The sequence below is a fragment of the Colobus angolensis genome, unplaced genomic scaffold (assembly GCF_000951035.1).
Source record: "Colobus angolensis palliatus isolate OR3802 unplaced genomic scaffold, Cang.pa_1.0 Scaffold5, whole genome shotgun sequence".
Classification (NCBI taxonomy): Eukaryota; Metazoa; Chordata; class Mammalia; order Primates; family Cercopithecidae; genus Colobus; species Colobus angolensis.
Window position 1 is genome coordinate 32,216,124 of NW_012118487.1, and position 23,512 is coordinate 32,239,635.

Consider the following 23,512-nt stretch of genomic DNA (forward strand, 5'->3'; position numbering starts at 1 on the left):
TCTTTCTCTCTCTCTTTTCTTTCTTTCTTTCTTTCTTTCTTTCTTTCTTTCTTTCTTTCTTTCTTTCTTTCTTTCTTTCTTTCTTTCTTCTTTCTTTCTTTTTCTTTCTTTCTTTCTTTCTTTCTTTCTTTCTTTCTTTCTTTCTCTTTTTTTGTCTTTCTCTCTTACTTTCCTTTCCATTCCATTCCATTATCACAGTACCTATTTCTCATATAGTTTCTGCACTTCATTGGTCTTACTGTAGTTCACACTTTAAATGAAGCCCATCAGTGGATCTCTTGTACAGTACCAGGCATGTTGCACATGAGGTCACTAATGAATAGTAAATTTCATAAGCTGATTTCCTAGATGAATGGATTGGAAGAGAACATAGGAATTACAGCAGTGGTTAATTGGGGATTAAAAATGGCTCAAGGCTTTCAGCCTGGTGGAAGGCAGCAGATAGTGTGTATGTGCTTGCACCTGAGTTAACACAGTGCTAATGCTTTTTTGGGAGGTGGGAGAGGAAAGATGATAAATATACAGAGTTTAAGATGATAGTAATTTATCCAAATGGAAATATCTAATAGACAGTGATGATACAGAAAAAGAAGAAAAATCAGGACTGATGAAAGATGTAGATAGGGAGAGGCTCTTTAAGCAGTGAGTGTGACTGTAAAGAGAAAATACAGAGATAGGCAAGAGAGAGGAGCCTGTGGTCAAAATTAGCACTTCTAGCAAAGAAAGCAGAGAAGGAGCAGCCAGACATGTTCTTCTCTGAATAACAGTGGTATGGTTTCCTGGAATCCCAAAGTAGAGAGATTCTGCAGGAACAGCCAGGATTGGGAGTGGCAGGAAGTATGGAAATATTATATGGCTTATCCAATCAGATGCTCTTTCTAGGACTTTGACTCTTAGTTGAAGAAGTAAGATTTGACTCCTTCATATAGAAACCTAGAGGTTGAAGTAAGTGTAGTGTTTAGGGTATGAGAACATTAGCCTGCTTCAGCCACCAGCACTTGGCTGCCTATGGATCCTGCTGCCAAGATCCCTTGATTCCTGCCAGTTTTCCTGGCCAGTCTTCAGCTTCCCATTAACCATGGGTTCCTCCATTCTGCTAAAATTTGTCTTTCATATTTAAGATGGCCAGCATTAGTTTCTGTTGCTTGGCTCCAAGTACTTTATTTGACTCACAGGGTGACTTCATCTTATTTATGAAAGCTTAGAGAGATACTGATTTCTGTAAGTAGACTCAGTACTGGGGATGGCAGAGATGGAAAAGGAACTGTATTTCAAGATAAAAATGTCTTCAGTGATCTTAGAGAGGTCAAGTTCAATAGCCTGAGGATGGTAAGATATTCCATTGTAGCAGATCAGGAAATGAGTAACTGGCGAATTGAAGGAGGCTATAAATAAAGGCAAATTTAAGCAATTCTAAAATACTAAAGATCTTCAAATTTGGTTACAGGGAACAGGATGTGCATGTATGAGAGGTACAGTACAAATGTCATGGGGAGAAATGTGACAAAATCAAACATGGCACTTAGAGCAAGTCAAGCAAAAATGTAACAAAGCGTGTTGGTGGGGATGGGGTGGCCGAGTGGAGAAGGAACCCATTATAGCCACTGAATGAGTAGAATTGATTCCAACATATCACATATGACAATATCTTGGGTTTTTACTATGATCTATTCATTCATAACACTATTACAATTGAAATAAATCATATTACAGCAGAAAAAAATAAAGAAGTTGCTACCATTAACAAATTTGAAGGGATTATGTTAATAATCAGTTTTTAAAAATTGAGATGAGGGGGTCTCACTTTGTCACCCAGGCTGGTCTCGAACTCCTGGACACATGCAATCCTTCTGCGTCAGCCTCCCAAGTAGCTGGGAATACAGGTGCATACCACTGCCCAGGCTGATCATCAGTATTGTTGACATTAAAAAAAAAAAAATCAATGAAAGTAAGCCCATGATTATTGAGAGAACTTCCCCCCCCCACCCAATTCTTGCAGATACCCAAATTGTGAAATATTAATACTGTTAATCTTTGAAAACTCCTTACTTGGGATTAAGGAAATATGTTCCTCTAAGAATATGAAAATCAATGTTGATGTACTAGTTAGTTTTCTTGACATATTTTAGCAGATTTCATTAAATTTTTTCCATCAGAAATCGCGTTTTTGTTACATAAGTCTTTAGTGGCAACATGAATAAACATCAAATAGCTTTAATTTCTTTTGCCATTACTACAGATAGATTGGCCATATTTTGTGGGGGATGGTTAGCCTGTTGCTATTTCGCAGTTGTCAATAAATTCATAAAACATTACTCTTAGGAATTCTGTAAAAAGTCTTGTTTGCTTTTCTATGTTAAATATGTTTTGAATTGCTTTGAAGTAAAGAAACGCTGAAGTCCAAAGAAGATGGAAAAAACGATGTTTTAACATTATAAAATCTAAAATAAAGCAAACACCAAAAGGAAACGTCATTTTTTCAGTTAATTACTTGACATGCAGCTTCAACAGGAGGCTACATGCCACATGCAGAATACAGCCCAAGGCTTTACGGTGCCTTTAGTCTTTCTTTTAGGTTACCATTTTATTCTTAGCACCTGACACTGTGCTGGACACATGCTAAGTAATCAATAAATACTGATAAGAAAATGAATAAATAAATCGATAAATTGGTGCCTAAATTTGTTTTGATTATACGACTATGACTTTTACGTAACTAGTTTCTGTAATTTCAACTCACTACATATAAATTCCAGGGGTGCAATAAGTAGTAATCTGTTTATCTTTGCAAAATTGTGAAATCTGAAGTTTACCAAATAGACTGCCATTAAGAATCTCTGCATTAAGCAGGGAATACTAACCTTTCAGTAGGATTTTTTTTTTTTTTTTTTTGGGACGGAGTCTTGCTGTCGCCCAGGCTGGAGTGCAGTGGCGCGATATCGGCTCACTGCAAGCTCCGCTTCCTGGTTTCACGACATTCTACTGCCTCAGTCTCCTCAGTAGCTGGGACTACAGGCACCCGCCACCACACCCCGCTAATTTCTTTTTGTATTTTTATTAGAGACGGGGTTTCCCTGTGTTAGCCAGGATGGTCTCGATCTCCTGGTCTCGTGATCTGCTCTCCTGGGCCTCCCAAAGTGCTGGGATTATAGGCATGAGCCACCACACTCGGCTGATGTTTTTTGATTATATATATATCGTTCTTTCATTATCATATATATATCATATATATACACATACACACATATATACTTGTGGGTGTATATAGATGCACACACAATTTTACATATGTTTAATGCTAGAGAAAGTTGTTTAATGGTCTTTGTTTAATGATCTTAAAGTTGCTCTGTATAATAAGTTAATACAACTAAAAGTAATCTTGCGGGATTTTTTTTTTTTTGTGACTTAAGAATCACCTCACTTTCATAATAATAAACAACTTTTGTACATGGCAATCATTATTTAATGATCCAGGACACTACACATATAGGAACAAATTTGAAGACCTTTGAGAGTGGACAAATTCCTTCTTTACTTCCTTTAAAAGCTTTTTGTAAGAACTGAATAGTTTAAAAATTGTGCTATGATTTGACCAAACTGAGTCAGAAAGGTACAGTGAGAAGGAAAAGGGAAAAAAATGTCATTTGGCATTGTTCTAAACTTGTAGAAAAGCTATGATTTAATACTATCTTAAAGAAATATATCAACTTGCATTTTTTCAAAATGCATCATATCATAATAACATTTCCACAAAACTACATTTTAAGATGCAAAGTATTATTGTCTTCAGTTTAGAAATATCAGAATATCATAAGGAGCAGTGAACTTGATACTGCAGTCATAGAACTAATAAATAAATTAAGGACTAATACTAGAGATTCCTGTCTACTAAATACATGCTGAATATAGGCATCACATTTTCTTTATATATATATATATGTATACTATAAGGCCTTTCAGTATCTTCCAGTAATGGGAGTGATGACTCCCCTAACTTTTACATGAATGAGATTTTTAACAGCAGCATTAAATGACTGTTATTTTCAGGTCATGATATTAAGAGTAAAATGACATTATTTCCACATAGTTTTTCTACAACAGTAGTAAAGAGAAGATACTTTTGTTTCATGTGTTAGGATTGGCCATTTATGTCCCAGCCACAGTGTGGTTCCTCGAAGTATAGAGACAGCATAGAAATGAAAATGACCCAAAGCAGGGGCTGACAATTGGACTATTTTATAACTTTTTTGGAACCTACAGTATTGAGCAATAAAATACTTCCACTGAAAGTCAGAGGAGTCTTTCAAAAGATTTCATGGGTTACACCTTTTCCTATACTGTCACATCTTCGATGTGCTTTTGCCTTCTCCGGATATTTTCCCCATCCTACAGTGTAAAGGGGCAAAGCTTATCAAATAAATCTAAGGTCTGTTCTCTCTCTCTCTCTCTTTTTCCCTCTCTTCCCCCACCTCCCCGAGGATCCTAGCTAAAATTGGGGAAATCAGGAAGAACTACTGTAACAGAAAATCTCCCATGCCTTAGAGGAGATCTTAAAGTCAATTAACTAGATAAACAAAGAGAGAAAGAAAAGTCTTTAAATACCAGTCGACCTTGAGTAAGAATGTCAGATATCTGCTTTGGATACAAAGAAAGACAGAAAAGATTCAATTTTTCTGCCAGTCAGCATGGGACACTAAACATGGTTGAATGTTAAGTGTCCTTATGATTCATTCTAAAGTACCTAGGGAATTAGCCTTTGATAATTTCCTTAGGATTCATCAACAGTGTTAGACCACTGAATATATACTCAGACCTCCGAAGTCCTCACTATTTCTTATCTTTTTCTCCAGTCCACTTGATCATCGGTTCAAAGAATCAGCAGTGATAAAGATCATCATTTATCCAAATGAATTTTGGCAGGACAAAATACATTGTCTTGTGAGTTGTTAAGAATTTGGGGTAGGCATGTATGGGATGTGGCAGGGAGGAAATTTTTTAGCTGAAGTATATTTGAGAAATGCTGTATTGAATAAAGCCAAAGCATTTGTTTAGCACAATGAATTTTTAAATCATTGATAAATTAATAGCATTTCTAAAGCATGTTTAATCATATAGCCCTGTTACCCACCACTCCCCACCTTCACCACTTGGACACCATCTAAATATTTTATGAAACTTTAATGTTTCTCAATCTCGATATGCAAATGCTGACACAAAGGCTGCTGCTTGCCCCGTATTGTGTCCAACAGATCTGCAGCCCCAGCACTCCCCGTTTCCTATTATAGACTTTTGAAATATTTCCTGGTTGCTGCTATTCCATCAAATGACCTTGGAAGACCTGGAGCATGACTGAAATCATTCATCCCCAATAGTGTCATGTTCCTTCCCTCATGCAGATCAGATTGTCTTGCTTCCTAGCTATTCTCCACATGTTTTTTAAAATCACCTGCTTTATTTATTTATTTATTTAGCCTGCTCTATTACCCAGGATAGAGTACTGTGGTGTGATCATGACTCACTGTAGACTTGACTTGCCAGGCTCAAGTGATCCTTCCACCCCAGCATCCCAAGTAGCTGGAACTACAGGTGTCTGCCACCATGCCCAACTAATTTATTTTATTATTTTTTGTAGAGATTGGGTCTCACTATGTTGCCCAAGTTGATCTCAAACTCCTGGGTCTTGACCTTTCAAAGTGCTGGGATTATAGGCGTGAGCCACTGTGTCAGGCCTTATTTTCCACTTTCTATTGAAAGCATCACAGATAAGTTTCTTACTTTATTCTCTCCTAATTTAGGAAAAGTAATGATTTCTTAAAAATTATTTTGTATTTTCTCTCTTATCAACCATGTACTGTATTGCCTTATTTTAGCACAACTTTGGTCCAATATACATATACACACTGCTCTGTGTTGCTCTAATTGATCAATATAGCGTTGTCGGTATAGTAGAGATCTACAAAAAAGTTATTTGACCCTTTCAAATTTCTCCTCAAAAAATTACAGTTTTAAGTACTTATCTGTGGTCTATTTCTTAGCATCCTACTACTTGTTGGTTACCTAGCAGGGAAAAAGGTATGTTTTTCTAGATCATTTGTTACTACCTCCCTCATGGTTTTTTGTTAGGCTCTTCCCTTGACTGGAATTTCTGCTGAAGTTCAGTGGGTAAAAAGGAAATTCACAAATAAGAATACAAGTCAATCTTAGGTGAAATTTCTAATTACTTTCTCACCTAAATAGAAAATGACATCTAATTGTTGGCCTTTCATCGGGTTAACTGGCAACATGACTAAATTACCACAGTAAGAGTATTGTTAACATCACAATTTGTTTGGAATTAGGCTGTGGGAAAGAGGAGTTTCTACAGAAAGTTAAGCCAAGTTAAACAGAGAAGGGGAAAAAATACAGTTATTCCCTTTACTCCAAGCCTGGGTTAAAGGGTTGATTATGTGGGAAGATGCCAAAGGGTCAGATATGCAAAACCCATGGAATCTGGCTTCCTGACAAATACCTAAATATAAATTATGGTTTCAAGTACTTTTTCCTATTTTGTTCCATTAATTTGGGAATTCTGATATAGATTATTATCAAAACCCAAAGGAAGTAGTTTATTCTTTCTTATAAATGGTTGGGATATTTACTAAGTAAATAAAAAGTTAATATTGTAATACATTTCTGCAAAGATATTTATATGGCTTTAGAGACACCATGTTTTCCAGTTGGAATATAACATGTCAATTATACAATTAGCCCTTAATATATTTTTATACATGTATGATCTCATGTCTTCATTGACTCTTTGGAGAAGATTCTTAATGGAATAGAACATTTCATAAAAATGTATATAGTATTGTCTTTAGTTGAAATATAAAGCTACATTAATTTGGCATTCCTATGTATTATTTGGAAGTCGACTTAAAATAGTATTACTAAATAATGTAAATTATTGAAACTAAACTGTAGGAGTAATTGCTCCAGCTCATATCCAGGGCCAATTTTATGACATTGTTGTTGATGTTTTTAATGGATACTTACAATGTGAAATAACTTCTCTGAGGTCAACCATACACTGCATTGCCTTATTTTAGCACAACTCTGGTCCAATATACACATTGCTCTATGTCACTCTAATTTATCGATATAAATATTATAGCATTTTGGGTATAGTAGATGCCTCATATGTACTGATTACTGTATTGAAAAAATATTGTTTCTTTTCCAAGAATCATAGTGCTGTTATTTTCATTTTAAGCTTTGTGTTGCTTTGGTTATTCTTTTTAGACTTGAAATACATTCCCTAAACTTGAAATCCAAAACAATTTCTTTCTTTTCCTTTTCTTCTTCTTAACCCAACGCCTATGGCTGTCCTGATTTAAGTCTGTTTTGAATTAATTGTATTTTGACCAAGAGCTAATAATTTTTCCTCATAGCCCCTAATCCTACTTTAGAAAGTTTCAAATGTTTCTAGAAAGGATTGGGGTTTTTCTTTTTTCCTTGCTAACCAAGGACTGCTGTTACTTGTCCTCTGACAGTAAGCAAACAGGAATGCCAGTGAGTGTGCAGCTAAGATCAGATACTAAGTCTACAATTTGATGAGAATAAACAGGCCATACATACTTTTTACTAAAAATGTCTTTTTTCAGTATGTTTTATTTAGCTATTACTCCTGAAAAGGCGCAAAATTATCTGTCTTCTATAATATGTATTAGCCTCATTGAAATAATGCAGTTTCAGGATTGACTCATTGACACTGGTATAAAGATGTTTCTTAGATAAAATTAATAACAAGTTAGAAGAAATGGAAGATACATAAAATTTTATTTGGGTGGAAAAATTAATAAGTACTGAATTTTATAGTTAACTGTCCAGAATCAATTCTTCTGTTAGAAATAGAAAAGAAAATTGGAGGCCGGGTGCGGTGGCTCAAGCCTTTAATCCCAGCACTTTGGGAGGCCGAGACGGGTGGATCACTAGGTCAGGAGATCGAGACCATCCTGGCTAACATGGTGAAACCCCGTCTCTACTAAAAAATACAAAAAACTAGCCGGGCGAGGTGGCGGGTGCCTGTAGTCCCAGCTACTTGGGAGGCTGAGGCAGGAGAATGGCATAACCCGGGAGGCGGAGCTTGCAGTGAGCTGAGATCCAGCCACTGCACTCCAGCCTGGGCGACAGAGCAAGACTCCATTTCAAAAAAAAAGAAAGAAAGAAAAGAAAATTGGAGAAGCTGGAATTTTCATTCTAATTATAGATTGCTGAATCTTCCGACAGCTCTGAAACCCGTAAGAGAAGATGAAAGGCAATTTCTTTTGTGTTGATTGTTTATAATTCATTAACACACACTTCATGTCAGGTTATAAAGACAACTGACAATTTGAAAACAGCATTTCCCACTCAAACCTTTACATTCTCTGATGTGAATTTTATGTTTAGAAACTGCCTTTGAAAAACTGGATTTAGACAATATATGCTCCTCCCTAAATACAATTTGTTTAGTGTTTCTGTATATGCACGGTGAAAGGTTGTCTTTTGAATGATAAATGTTTTACTGGCGTGCTCAAAGTGAAAAAAGAAGGAAAGTAAAAGGGAAGGTAGAAGTGAAAAAGAAAGAAGTTATGGGGAGCAGAATAAGTTAAAAAAAAAAAAAAGAAAAGTAGAACTAAGAAGATGCGGTGTGAGAGGGAGAGAGAAGAGAACAGGAGAAAGTGAACAACTGGTGGAAGGAAGGAAATGATAAGGAGGGAAAAGAGAAGAGAGAAAAAGGGAAAATAAAAATAGAAAAAGGGTAAAGAAAAGAGGTAGAAATTAGAAGAGAGAGTAGTTTGTTGTTAGCAGATGTTTTGTTGCTGAAGCTAGTGCTGAAGATTGAAACTGCACTCCTTTCCCACTACAGGTGAGACTGACAATGTAAACAGCTTATCTTCACAGGTACAGGACAAAGACAAGACTAGATCATCCCTCTGCCCACCCTGAAACAAATGTATATTTGATTTGTTCCCCTAATCTACGTTTATTTTATCTTATGTTAAATGCAGATTGACTGAGCGTGTAATTGACTGTTCCTCTTTCCTTCCTGCCCTCTCTTTCCTCTTTCAACAGTGAAATCCTCAAAACCATCTTTGGAGAAAGCACAGGCCAAAGATCCTACTGTGACATGTGTCTCTTTTTCCTGGGTATGTCCTCCGCATTGGCAAAATAAATCTCTAAATTAATTGAGACCTGTCTCAGACACTTTTTGATTTACACTTGTATGAAAGATTTGACCTTGATCCGGCCAAAAAATAAACAGAATTTTTTTAACTTTGGCATAAGAACATACCAGTTGTCTTTTATCTATGACTAACAACTTCAGCATTGGCAAAGAAGGACATCTTCTTCCAGTCTAATTTATGGATAAGCATTAACAAAGCTTTCTCACACTAATTAGTTCTTATTAGGGAAAAAGAAATAATGACTTTAAATTTCAATTGCACAGGATTTTTAAATTAATAAATCTTAAGCTAATAATTTTTTAAAAAATTAAATAACATGTATATTTAAAAAGAATAAAAACCAGCTGCTGATGTAGTATAATGGCTGTTGAAACAGGTTTGTGCTAGTGTTCAAACTTCAGAGAGATAGTGAAGACTAACCGCCCTAAGCATAGCTGTGTAGATCCCATGGACAACTCATATTGGAATGAATTTCACTTGTGTCTCCAAAACTAAATAATACTTATCCAGCTCTATAAATCTCACAAGTCATGTCCCTTCAAATCATTTTACTGACAAGTTTTGATTTGTATCCCTGTCCTTCCAAGCAAATCCCACTTGTATAAAATCTTCTTTTAGCATTAATACCCTTCTCTGCATAAATTTTCAGGCATAAATAAAGGAGAGAAAACATCCCTATGCTTTGCTACTGATGATGTCAGCACTTTCAACCTTCAACTTTTACTATTAATTTTGAGCATATGACAAATAAATAAATGACCACCTCACATTTCTCTTGTGGTGTTATCCAAGTCCAGGTACAAAATACAGGTTCTGATAAAGTTCTTTTCTTAAGTTCAGACTGATCATAGACTCATGTTAAATAATATGGGTTCTCATTCCTCATTTTACAGATGAGAAAACTGAGAATTAAAAAGATATAATAACTAACTTCTAAGAGCCACAATTGCTCCATGATTTTGGATTAGGTCTTTAAATTTTGCACAAATTTATTAAAAATTCAGATAGACTGTTAACCAAAAACTTGTGCTTGTACATTCTTTTAGTTACTAAGTTTCTAAATATGAAATTTATATTCAAATTAAAATGTTAATATTACATTTAATATTGTAAGTCACTTATCATTTTTATCAATATTAGAAGCAGAAGCTACGTTCAAGTCACCGCTTACCAGAATTCTCATCTCTAAGAGTGAATCCTGCTGTATCAACTTTATGATACTGAAATAGGCAGTAGTGGACACAAAGACGGAGGGTGAGAAAGAGAAGTGGAGAAGCGGAACCTGACTTCAGGATTCTTATGCCATAAGATGTTAGGTTTATCTTCTTTCCTGTCAAAAGTGTTACTCAGATTTTTAAAAAATCTGCTCAGTTATGTATGTTCCAGGTACATATTAATTGGTGGTCATGAATGAGAAAGAATGCTGTGCAGTCTAGTTAAAATGTCAGAGTCGGAAAGAAAAGGTGAACCTCATTAGAAAATAAAGAAGTCTTATCTTACTTTTTTCATGCACTTGGGGCCAAGACACGATGAAAACATATTTCCACATATAAGAGATTTCCATTATTTGTTGTTCATTTTCTGTCTGTCAGTCTGGAGATGCTGGAGAAGGGGATCTAGTTTTAAAGGAAGAAGATAAATTGGAACTAAGATAAGAAGGCTCTATCAAATCATTCCGTCAATCACTTATCTTTTAGGGCTGCATCAGGATGCCTGCTTCTCCTTCATGGGTGTGTCCTTGCTCCCTATAAAGCAGAATGTGTTGATGATTCTGATCACTGAAATACACACTTTTTCTGTTATCTCCAGAGTCTCTGTGCTTGCACAGTAATGGATTAACTCTAGTAGTTGTGGGTGAGAGATGGAAAGTCATAATTTTGTTTGAACTCCTCCTTACCTGATCTTTCCATCAAATCACCAAACTTTTATTCCAGCTCCAGGAGGGCATATGATGCTCTAATAGGGTGAATAAATTTTCTAAATTTAACATTATTAATAGGAGAACCAAATGCATATAATTTTTGATGTTTTATACTTAATAGACTTAAGTATAAATATGTACCTTAATATATACTTTTAAAGTATATACTTTTATTTTAAAGAGTATAAAAATATATTTAAAAAATATCCAACAGATGGACTCTTGAGATCCAAGTTTCTGCATTGTAATTACAGAATAAGATTATTTGATATCATCAATTTGTAGAAAAATATGAAATAATTTCTCTATTGGTCTTTAGATCTTCTACATGTTCACACCCAGAAAACAAAACTTCCTTGGTGCTGGGAAATAGCAGTAACAAAATAGGGGAAAATGGCTTCACGGAACTTAAATAATATTGGGGGATAGAAAACAAACAGAATAAACTAGTAAAAATACAGTCTGTTAGATAGTAGTAAGTGCTAAGGAAGAAAAAAAGAAATCACAGTAAGATGATGAGAAATGGTGGAGGTTGTGGGAGGTCTTAAAAGTATACGCAGTATAGTTAAGGTAGATAATATTGGTTAAGTAGAGAATATGTGAATGAAAATCTGAAGGAAGTGAGTGAATGAAGACATCTTCTCACAAAGGAGAAAAGGAGTTTGGACCAAAATCATGATCAGGGCAAGGTCTCTGATGGGAGCTACCCTAGCAGGTATAAGAAACACTGAGAAAGCCAGTGCAGCCAGAGCAGCAGGAACAAGGGTGAGCATGGCAGGGGATGAGGTCAGATACATGGTGAGTGTGACTCTCACTGAGTGCATAGGGAGTTCGTGGGAAGGTTTCTGAGCAGAGAACAACAGTGTCTGAGTTATTCTTTGGCAGGATTCCCCTAGCTGCTCTGTTAAATTAAATTGAATGGGTAAAGGAAAGTATTAGAAAGACCAGTTAGAAGGCTATTTTAATTATGTAGGTAAGAAATTTTAGTGGAATAGATTAGGGGGCTGTGAAGTCGTCAGTCTTTGGTTTTAGAGACAGTCTTGCTCTGTTGCCCAGGCTGAAGTGGGCCAGTCATAACTTACTGCAGCTTCAAACTCCTGGACTCAACTGATTCTCTCCAACTCAGCTTCCCAAGTAGCTGGGATTACAGGTAGGCACACCACCACATCTGGCTTATTAATTTAAATTATTTATTTTTGTAGAGACAGAATCTTGCTCTGTTTTCCAGGTTGGTCTCAAACTCCTGGCCTTAAGTAATCCTGCTGCCTCGGCTTCTGGAGTAGCTGGGATTACAGGCTAATGTCACTGTCCCTGACTGGATCAGTTTTGAAGTTTTAGTCATTAGGATTTCTCACGGATTTGGATGTCCCTGTCAGCAAAAGTCAAACAAGACCCTAAGGATTTTTGCCTAAGCCACTGGGATCATGATGCTGACATAACTGATAAGAACAATCCAGAAGGAGCAGATTTAGTGGGGGCGGGGAGACTGGATATTAGAAGCTTCATTTCAGACTTCTTAACTTTGAGATGCCTATTAGACATCAAAGAGGAAAGGTCCAGTAATCAGTTGATTACGGAGTTCATAGAAGAGATCATAGTGAAGACAACATTTGGGAATCTCCATAAAATTAAAGGGAGATAATTTTTTTGTGTTTTTCTTTACCCACCTTCAGTGTAGAAGTACAGACAGGTAATAGGCTAAAAATGAGAATTGAAATGTATTCAAGGAAATAACAATTAGTATTGGCAATGAAATTTTGGCTGGGTAAGAATGAAAATGACACTATGAGGAGATTGAAAGGTGATATGTTTTGGTTGTATGCCCACCCAAAATCTCCTCTTGAATTGTAATCCAAATTGTAGTCCCCATGTGTTGGGGCAGGACCTCATGGGAGTTGATTAGATCATGAGGGCAGTTCCCGCATTCTGTCCTTATGATGGTGAGTGAGTTACCTTTTCCTCCTTTCATTCGTTCTTCTCCTTGCTGCTGTCACGTGAAGAAGGACATGCTTGCTTTCCTTTCCATCATGATTGTAAGTTTCCTGAGGCCTCCCCAGCCCTGCAGAACTGTGAGTCAATTAAACCTCTTCTCTTTATAAAGTACCCAGGCTCATGTATGTGCTTATAGCAGTGTGAGAATGGACTAATACAAAAGATAATGTAAAGCTTGTAGGATCAATGAGATTTAAGGCCCAGTGTGGGAGAAAAATTATTATAGTTGTAGTATTTGAGCTGTGTAAGTGGGGAGTGTATTAGGCTTCTCCGGAGAAACAGAATTAGTAGTGTATCTACAGATATATGAAAGGAGATTTATTATGGGAATTGACTCACATAATTATGGAGGCCAAGAAGTCCCACAGTATGCCATCTGCAAGCTGGAGAACCAGGGAAGTCAGTTGTGTAACTCCCAGTCTGAGGCTAATGGACTGAAAACGGAGTGCTCTGATGTTAAAGGGTAGCAGAAGATAGATATTTCAGCTCAAGACGAGGGTACATTTGCCCTTCCTATGCCTTTTTGTTCTATCTGGACTATCAACAAATTGGATGCGTCCCACTCCCATTGATGAGGGCAGATCTTCATTCCATCTACTGATTCAAATGCTCATCTCTTCCAGAAACACCCGCACAGACATACCCAGAAATAATGTTTGCCAGCTATCTGAGGATTTCTCAGCCTAGTCAAATTGACATGTAAAATTAACCATCACAGCTGGAAAGATTTAATGTGCTATCTGAGAATTAGTTGTATGAAATTGATATTATGAAAACATTGAGATGTTTGGAAATGGCAAAATGAATGACTGAGATAAGACAGAGAATAAGATCACTAGAGGATAGAAGCAGGAACTGAGAAACAGTAATATTGCATGAATTTCCAAGAATGAAACTGATATTCTCAACTAGCAAGGCAAGACTTGAAGAGAATGACAGTGAACAGTGAACTGAATTCAGTTACAAGCTGCTATGTAACAACCCAAGAATTCAGTGACTTAATAATTTATTATTACCTCTCATAGTTTAGTTTGATAACTAGGTTAAGTTGAGCATGTCTTCTTGGAGTCTCCTGCAGTGATTGGGGGTTTTCCTGGGACTATCAGCTATCGTGTCTTCTCATGGCCGCTCCATGTAAATTAGGTTTCTCATAACAAATGGCCTCAGGGTAGTCAGCCTTCTTTCATGGTGACTGTCTTCTAAGAGGCAAGAAGCAGAAAGAGCCAGACGAACTAAGGGTTATATCCTGGAAGGGTAGGTGATACTTTCACTGTATTCTATTGATTAAAATAGTCAAAAAGCCTCAAACAATTTAAGGATGTAAAGAAACAGACTCTATTATGACATGGGGACATCCCAAGGTTACATTGTGGAAAAAAAAAAAAGAAGTCAGGGTCATCTTTGGAAAATTCTGTTAGCCATAGACAAGGAATAAATTTAAGGTATAAGGTATTAGTGGCCTAGATGGGTGGAGGTGGCAAGGGTAATAGTATAACGTTCATGACTACAAAAAGGGGTTATTTAAGTAATAAATGAAGGCTGGGGCAGACAGAACCAGTCATCTACCAATATATATTTTAAAACATATTTTCCCTCTCTTCTTTGGTAACAGAATTCTGAATTTATTCATTGAGATACTGTGTCTTAGTAAGATTTCATTTATCAACCTCACTTGTAATCAAAGATAGGTAGAGATAGACAGATGTTCAATGAAACATAAATGAAAGGTGTTCAATGGATATCCAGGGAAGCTCTTTAAAACTGGCAAAAACATCTGATATTTGCGTCTTGTGGCTCATTCCCCTGGTCATCTCTGTCTTTCTGGAACATAGATATATTAGTTTTCTTTTCTGCATAGCAAATTATTACAAACTTAGTGGCCTAAAATAATATACATTTATTATCTCCCAGTTCGTGGGTGTGGAGTCCAGACACAGCTTAGCTGGTTTTCAACTTCAAAGTCTTCCCAGGCTTCAGTCCAGATGTTGGCTGGGGCTGCAGTCTCTCTAGAGGTTTACAGGGGGGATCTTCTTCCAAGCTTCCTTGGGTTGTTGGCAGAGTTCATTTCCTTGTAACTACAGGCCTGAGGGCTTCAGTTTCGGGCTGGAGGTCATCCTCAGCTCCTAGAAGCTATCCACAGTTCTTTGTCAGATGGACTTCTGCAATGTGGCTGCTCACTTCATAGCAGGTTGAGGGAGAGGACTCTAGGGTCAGTGTGCTAGCCAGACAGAGTGTGACATAATGTAACAAAATTATGGCAGTGGCATCCCATCATTTTTTCCATGTTCTGTTGCTTAGAAGCAAGTTACATATCCTGCCCACATTCAACGGGAGGGGATTCTACAAAGCGTGAGTACCAGAACACGGAGACTGTGATGAGTCACCTGCGGGAATGTCTGCTACAATGTGTGTGACAATCACAACTCCAATAACTCTTTGCAATTTTGAAGAAAGGAATTAAGTGATAAGAAGAGCAAAACTTGGGTCCCTGAGGATTTCATAGAGGTGCTGAACCAACCTTGGAACACCTGCCTCTGGTTTTATTACCTGAGAAATAAATCTCTAATTTGCATAAGCCCTTCAATTTTCATCCTTGTCATTAGTTGCTGAATACAGTTCTTTACTGATTCAGGCACTAACCCTTTATTTTTGCCACTTTTAAAATTATGTCTTAGGCATATAATTGCATACATCCTCTTCTTTTCTACAAAATTCACGAGAAACTGATGTTTTCCTTATTGTAGATGATCACATCAATTACTACAGCTTCCATTATTAACTACAAACTACCGACTACCAAAATGGTAGCTCCATGATCTTCTCTTTAGCTCTTAGATTTCTTGTCTTTGATAGACCCAGACACTTTGTATTAAAAAATACTATCTTTTCAATTGCCCAGATCAAAAATATGAGAATATCTCTTCAATGTGATTGGACATGTTTCCTTTAAGGTTTAAGTGAATAGTCTCTATAATGTAACTCAAAACTGAGAAGAAAGCAGATGGTGTTTAAATAAATGCCAAAAGTTATGCTGCAAGGAAATGTAAATCTCATCTCTAGATCCCATATGGACCATTGGCAAGAGATTAACCATTGCTGTGGAAGAGCTCTGCTATTCCTAGATGCTCTGGCAAGACTAACAGAAGCAGAGAGAGAGAGAGAAAGAATGAAGAAAAGCAATCCAAAGTGGATCCCAGAGCAAGCAAACACATTCCAGGAATTGAATATTCACTTTCCCAGCCAGGCAGCATAAATGGCTGGGGAAGAGAATATTCATGACTCACCATGCCTCTGGAACAGCACTGTCCGAAAAACTTTCTGCAATGATGATATGCTCTGTATCTGCTCCGTCTAACAAGGCAGCTGCTCATAACACGTGGCTATTAAACCCTTGAAATGTGGCTAGTGTGACTGAGGAACTGAATTCTTCATTTTATTTAGTGATAATTAAATTAGATCTAAATATCCTGGTATGGTTAGGGACTAACACATTGGACCGTATACCTATGCAGCCTATGAAGTTTCCTTTGATATATTAGGGGGTTGAAGTGGTGCTACCTGCTGGAGAAAGGACGATGGAAGCCTTACCCTAATGGACAGGAGCAATGAAAAGACCAAGACTTCTGTGAGAAATCTGAAGAGTGAAGTATTGAGAAAAGAGTAATTCCACATTGGGTTCTCTCCACACAGTGCTTAACATCCTTTAGTTAGCAAGTTAAAAGGGGTTTGGAAAGGAAATTAACAAGTTTGGAGGTTATAATATATATGGGAGATATTATTTTATTATTCTAAGAACATTTGGATATTTGAACATCTAAAGTACCAACAAAAGAGTATGTAGTCCTTTCACGGAAGATTATGGTTTTAAATAGCACTTTAGGCTGGGCGCAGTGGCTCATGCCTGCTACTTTGGGAGGCCGAGGCAGTTGGATCACAAGGTCAGGAGTTCGAGACAAGCCTGGCCAATATGGTGAAACCCAGTCTCTACTAAAAATACAAAAATTAGCTGGGCGTGTTGGCGTGTGCCTGTAGTCCCAGCTGCTTGGGAGGCTGAGGCAGGAGAATCGCATGAACCTGGAAGGCAGAGGTTGCAGTGAGCTGAGATCGTACCACTGCACTCCAGCCTGGACAAAGCAAGACTCCGTTTCAAATAAATAAATAAATAGCACTTTAAAAATTATGAAAATAGTAACACTGTTATGCTAAAAGATTTGGAAAATACGAAACATTCTAAAAAAAAAAAATCACTGATAATCTCATTACCCAGAGCTTGCTTCTGTAAAACTTTTAGTGTATAATATAACCTTTCAGTTTTCTTTCTGTGTGTATCTATGTGTTTGTATTTATGTGTGTGTATACATACATATATCCAAAATACATATACATATGTAGATGTATATATCACAGTTGATACACACATATCAGTGTATGTAATACAATTGATCTAATACTGCTTTGCTCCCTTAACAGTAGATCGCAAACACATTTATAGGGGTCCTCGTTGATCTGCAATGTGATTTCAAATGGGAAGCAACATGATGAAGTGTTTTGCTCCCTGGACTTTGGAGCCGAACTATCTGGATTTACATCCCAATGTGTGATTTATCTACTGTGTGACATTAGGCAAGTCCCTTAACCTTTCTGTATCTCAGTTTTCTCAATTGAAAAGGTTACTGTGGCAAGTAAGTAATTTACTATATATAAAGCATGTATTACATCTGCCACAAAGCAAGCACTATATTTATGAGCTATTATTATTATCATCATCAATGGTCGGATGCTATCCCATCCTATGAATATATCATAATTTAAATAACAAATCTCAAAATATTTCATACCCCAAAAAACTTCTTTTTAATACCTATAACACATAACAGAATGTACCTACATCTCTCAGAATATAGCCATTATTTTAATTCATTCAAGTAATAGTTTATGTTATAAAAGATCAGGGAAATAAGTAAATGAAGTCAGTTTGTTCTCTGTTGAAAGCAGATATTTTTAAAAAATAAGTTCCAAGTACATAATTATTTTAATGGACATATACATAGAATTCATCTATGTTGGCATTTTTAAACTAAAAGAGTTTCAAAAGAAAATATAAAAGAAAAAACTCATGGATATGTTTCTACAGGTTTAAAAGTACATATTCCACTAAATATTTATATATGTAATATTGAGAAGTGTTGTCTTAGAATTAACATGGTGTTAAAAATATTTTGGTTGTGTTCCAGTAAGAACTATCTACACACAAACAGCACTTCAACTGGAAAAACTCTCTACAACAAAATTGGTTTCCAGAACATATATTTCACAGGACAAGTTGATTCTGCTCTAATCAAGCGATCCTTAGCAAGTAATTCAAAAGCACATCTCCATTGGCAATTTGCTGACACTGGTTTTCTTTTCCCACAAATTGAAAACACTCATTAAGGAAAATAATCTGACCAGGCATGTGAGCAAATACAGTGCCTGACAGGAAATCTATCTGAAATAACTCTTCAGTGGGCCTCCCCTATTATCTAGATATTCCAAGTCCTGTCCTAGGAACACAGGAGACTCCTTTGGGGCTGAGGGTAGAGATGAGATGGAGGAATCATATGAAATTGTTAGCTCCAATTTGTGACATGCCAGGTTAGACTGAGAAGGAGAAACTGCCTGACCAGGTACATGTGTCCTGCTATGTAGTTATCAAGGTGTGGAGCTCCTCTCTAGAAATACATTGCAGAATGCGAGATAGCTCACTATCAGGGAGTACATTATATTAAAAACCCTCTCTGTTTACTTATCTCTGCTAGCTTTGCCAAGTTCATAACTATATACTCTCTATGAATTACGTTAAATAATTTAACATTTCTGGCAATGACTCAAAACCTAAGACACATTTAGGAAAATGTCCAAGTTTCTATGGTTTTTGTTCTAAGAATACTGAAGACTTAGTCAGAGACGTGGAGTACCTGTTGGGTTGTGTTCAGTGTACTTCAAGTGATGGTGGTTATGCTTACTCCAAAGATCAAGAATAAAACATTTTTCTGAGCCCAATCACCTTGAAAGCATGATAATTCTAAACTTTTTATGCTTTTCACTTTCAAAAAGATTTTCAAGGTAACCAAAAGTACTACTTGATAATATAAAGTATTTTTTTTCAGAAGCATTCCAGCTAATACATATAAAAGAAATGAGGTAACTAGAAAATCATCAATTTGCAACTTGTAATGAAACAAATGTCAAAGGCAATGACAAAAATTTGCTGAGCTAAGGCCAAGATGACAAGGCCTTCATCATGAGAAAAACAAATGTAATGCGATTGGACCCTTGCATGGTTTACCTTTGGTTAAGGATGCCCTGATGGTTTTTCTGCTGTCTTCTGTATTCTCTTCACTGCATATCCTTGTTCCTCCCTCCTTTCTTCCTTGAATCTTTTTTTCCTTCTTTCACTCCTCTAATAACTTATTGAGACTATGTTGTAATTGGCATTGAAGATGCAAAAACTGTCAATGTGCACTCCTTGTCCTGTCCTTCAGGGACAGTATTGAATAAGAAAAGGGTAAGAGTGGCTGGGCACAGTGGCTCATGCCTGTAATCCTAGCACTTTGGGAAGCCAAGGCAGGTGGATCACCTGAGGTCAGGAGTTCAGGACCAGCCTGGCCAACATGATGAAACCCTGTCTCTACTAAAAATACAAAAATTAGCCGGGCGTGGTAGCACACACCTGTAATCCCAGCTACTCGAGAGGCTGAGGCAGGAGAATCATTTGAACCCGGTGGGGCAGAGGTTGCAGTGAGCAGAGATCATTCCACTTCACTCCAGCATAGGTGAAAGAGCAAAACTCCATCTCAAAAAAAAAAAAAAAAAGGACAAGAGCCAGACACCAGTAGGTTTGAGTACCGGGTCTATCATTTCTATGCTGTGGAATCTGGGGCATGAGACTTAGGACCTCTGAGCTTGATTTTCCACTTAGAGTTATTGTGAAGATAAATGAGAGAGAATTCTCAAAGCACCTAACAGAAGCACGTGGTAACACAAGCACTTGAGAATGGTAAGTCTACTACCTTTCCTGTCCCCCTGCCCCACACAACGGTGTGTGAGAACAAATAGGGCTTTCATTCCTAGCCCTGTCTCCAGTGTGGGATCTTTGACTTTGCCTGGTCCAGGGACCTGGACACTTCTACCGTAGCTGCCCCCCCACCCCCAAGTCGTTGAATCACCCACAGTCCCTTTTGTGAGCTGTTCATGTCAGGTCTAATCACCACCAACTGAGGAAAGCCCACAGGCAGAAGCACAGGGGAAATGGAATCTGGTCCAGCGATTCTAGTTTAGCCTCCTTTAACTGAACAAGTATTGGCTGACAGGATGCAGCATGCCCACTTACATCACGTGCACCAGTTCTGAGTTTCATTTTTATTTTCATAAAAAGTTGAAGCTATAGATGTGATTATGATACATGATATACTTCTGTAAACATAATAAACTTTTGGAAATATATTTTCTTCCATGATCTGTTAACTCTATTGACAAAAATTAATACTTGGTTGATAACTCACAAGAAGGAAACATTCTCATCTGTTCTGGCCTCAAGCCTTTCATTCTTCTTTCAGCCTGACACTCAGAGGTCTCTGTAACTCTTGAAATCTTGACCATCTATGAACTCTCAAATCTGGAAGAGCAGGGTTTCTTTATATTTTTCAAAGTCTCTTTTGCTCTCTGTGTCATGTGTATAATCTACAGTTTTAGATGGTTCTGAGGGTTTTAGTTTCTCCCTTTCCCCTTGTTGTCCTGACAAGGGGAAGTAGGTTTTGATGGGCTTTGGGTGGGTGTTCTAGATAACAAACCTCCATAGGAGAAACAGAATTTGCATCAGAGCCTGTCTCCACCACTCTCACAGGAAAGGCCTGTGCACAGGGACCTGAAAGTGAGGTCTTTAGCCTAGATAATGTCTTCCATTTCTTACATTATGTGACATCATTATGACTTTTTGCTACTTCTATGGGAATTCTCTTGTGAAAAATTGCTGTAAACGAGTTTTTTAAAAGTCAGTTACGATGAGGGGAAAGGACAGGGCAATTAATACTGGGTTGATAACTCACAAAAAAAGAAACATTCTCATCTGTCCTGGCCTCAAGGCTGTCATTCTTCTTTCAGCCTGACACCCAAAGGTTTCTGTAACTCTTGAAATCTTGACTGTCTGTGAACTCTCAAATCTGGAAGAGCTGGTTTCAATCAGTGTAACACAAAGTACTGGTGACATTCCTTAGGCTGGATGGTCAGGAATGGCTTTGCTGAGGAGGTAATAATAGTAAGATGAGATAACTGCTCTACTAGGATCTGGGGAAGAGCATCAGAGGCCGAGAGAGCAGCACGGTCCTAAGGCAAGAAGGAAGCTGGCAGGTTGGATAACAATAAGGACAATGATCAGACTGAAGCATAATTACAGAGGGCAGACTAGCAGGGATAAGTGGTTGGAGGCCAGATAATGTTCTCTTATAGGCCAGAGGTATGGTGGACCAGGACAGATGTGGTTGAGGTTGTCTTCTCCAGCACTTCAAGGAGCTGTGAGTTGAGGCAGGGGTTGAGATCGTTCCTTTAAATCTGGAGGAAAGGTCACCAGCAATATCTCCAGAAATAATGCTTAGTATTCTAATACCATGATACACTGCTAGAAATGATTTTTCAAAAGACTTAAATCCAAGGTGTAACATAGTACCTTTTATATGAGGAGAGTTCGTTTAAGAAGAACCCAGGAGGCAGAGGCTGCAGTGAGCTGAGATTGTGCCACTGCACTCTAGCCTGGGTGACAGAGTGAGACTCTGTCTCAAAAAAGAAAAAAACAAAACCACAGTGCGATACCACCTTATTCCTGCAAGAAGGGCCATAGTCAAAAAATCAAAAAATAATAGATGTCGGTGGGGATGTGGTGAAAAGGGAACACTTTTACACTGCTGGTGGGAATGTAAACTAATACAACCACTATGGAAAACAGTGTGGAGATTCCTTAAAGAACAAAAAGTAGAACTACCATTTGATCCAGCAATCCCCCCACTGGGTATCTACCCAGAGGAAAATAAGTCATTGTACAAAAAAGAAAAAAAAAAAGATACATGCACAAGCACGTTTATAGCGGCACAATTCGCAGTTGCAAAAATGTAAAACCAGTCCAAACGCCCATCAATCAACAAGTAGACAAATTGTGGTGTGTGTGTGTGTGTATATATATATATATACACACACACACACACCACATATACACACACATACCACAATTGTATATATATACACTATATATAGCATATATTATCTATTGTATAGACAATATATATACAATTGTGGTATGTGTGTGCATACACACACACACACACACACACACAGTGGAATACTACTCAGCCATAAAAGGAATGAAATAATGGCATTTGTAGCAACCTAGATGGAAATGGAGACCATTATTCTAAGTGAAGTAACTCAGGAATGAAAAACCAAACATCCTATGTTCTCACCCATAATTGGGAGCTAAGCTATGTGGATCCAAAGACAGAATGATATGACGGACTTTGGGGACTCAGTCGGGAAAGGGTGGGGGAGGGGAGTGAGGGATAAAAGACTACAAATTGGGTACAGTGTATACTGTTCAGGTGATGGACGCACCAAAATTTCAGAAATCACCACTAAAGAACTTATTCATGTAACCAAACCCGATCTGTTCCCCCAAAACTTATGGAAATAAAAAATAAAAAGAAAGAAAAGAAACAGAGTTATTGTCTATTTTTTTTCCCATGTAGGATGCTTTTCGTCAAAGGATACCACATAAAATCAACGAAATAAATTACAAAACAAACTCCAAGATAAGTGACAAAGTTCAAAATATGATGTAATTTTAACATGCCACTCAATAGAAATGTTCATTAGGTGGCGGGCGCCTGTAGTCCCAGCTACTCCGGAGGCTGAGGCAGGAGAATGGCGTAAACTCGGGAGGCGGAGCTTGCAGTGAGCTGAGATCCGGCCACTGCACTCCAGCCCGGGTGACAGAGCGAGACTCTGTCTCAAAAAAAAAAAAAAAAAAAAAAAAAACAATGCAGGGTTCAAACATCGAAATGAATATATTATATTTTAATTTAAAAACATGACAGGCTAATTTAAAAACATGACAGGCAATATCAACTTTTGTGAGAATTTCATATAAGTACTATGCGCTAACCGATAGCACTACTGGAGCTCCTTATTACTGGGAATTTTAAACCCAAGTTCCATCTGTAGTTTTGTTAACTATGATATAACAGGATGAGTTGCTCTCACAATTAAAGTAATTAATGAATGTAGATTTTAAGAGTAGACTGGTAATGACACTGTTTCATAATGATAAAAAGAGAGTTTTGTTGAGGGTGATCTAGTAAACTGAGTA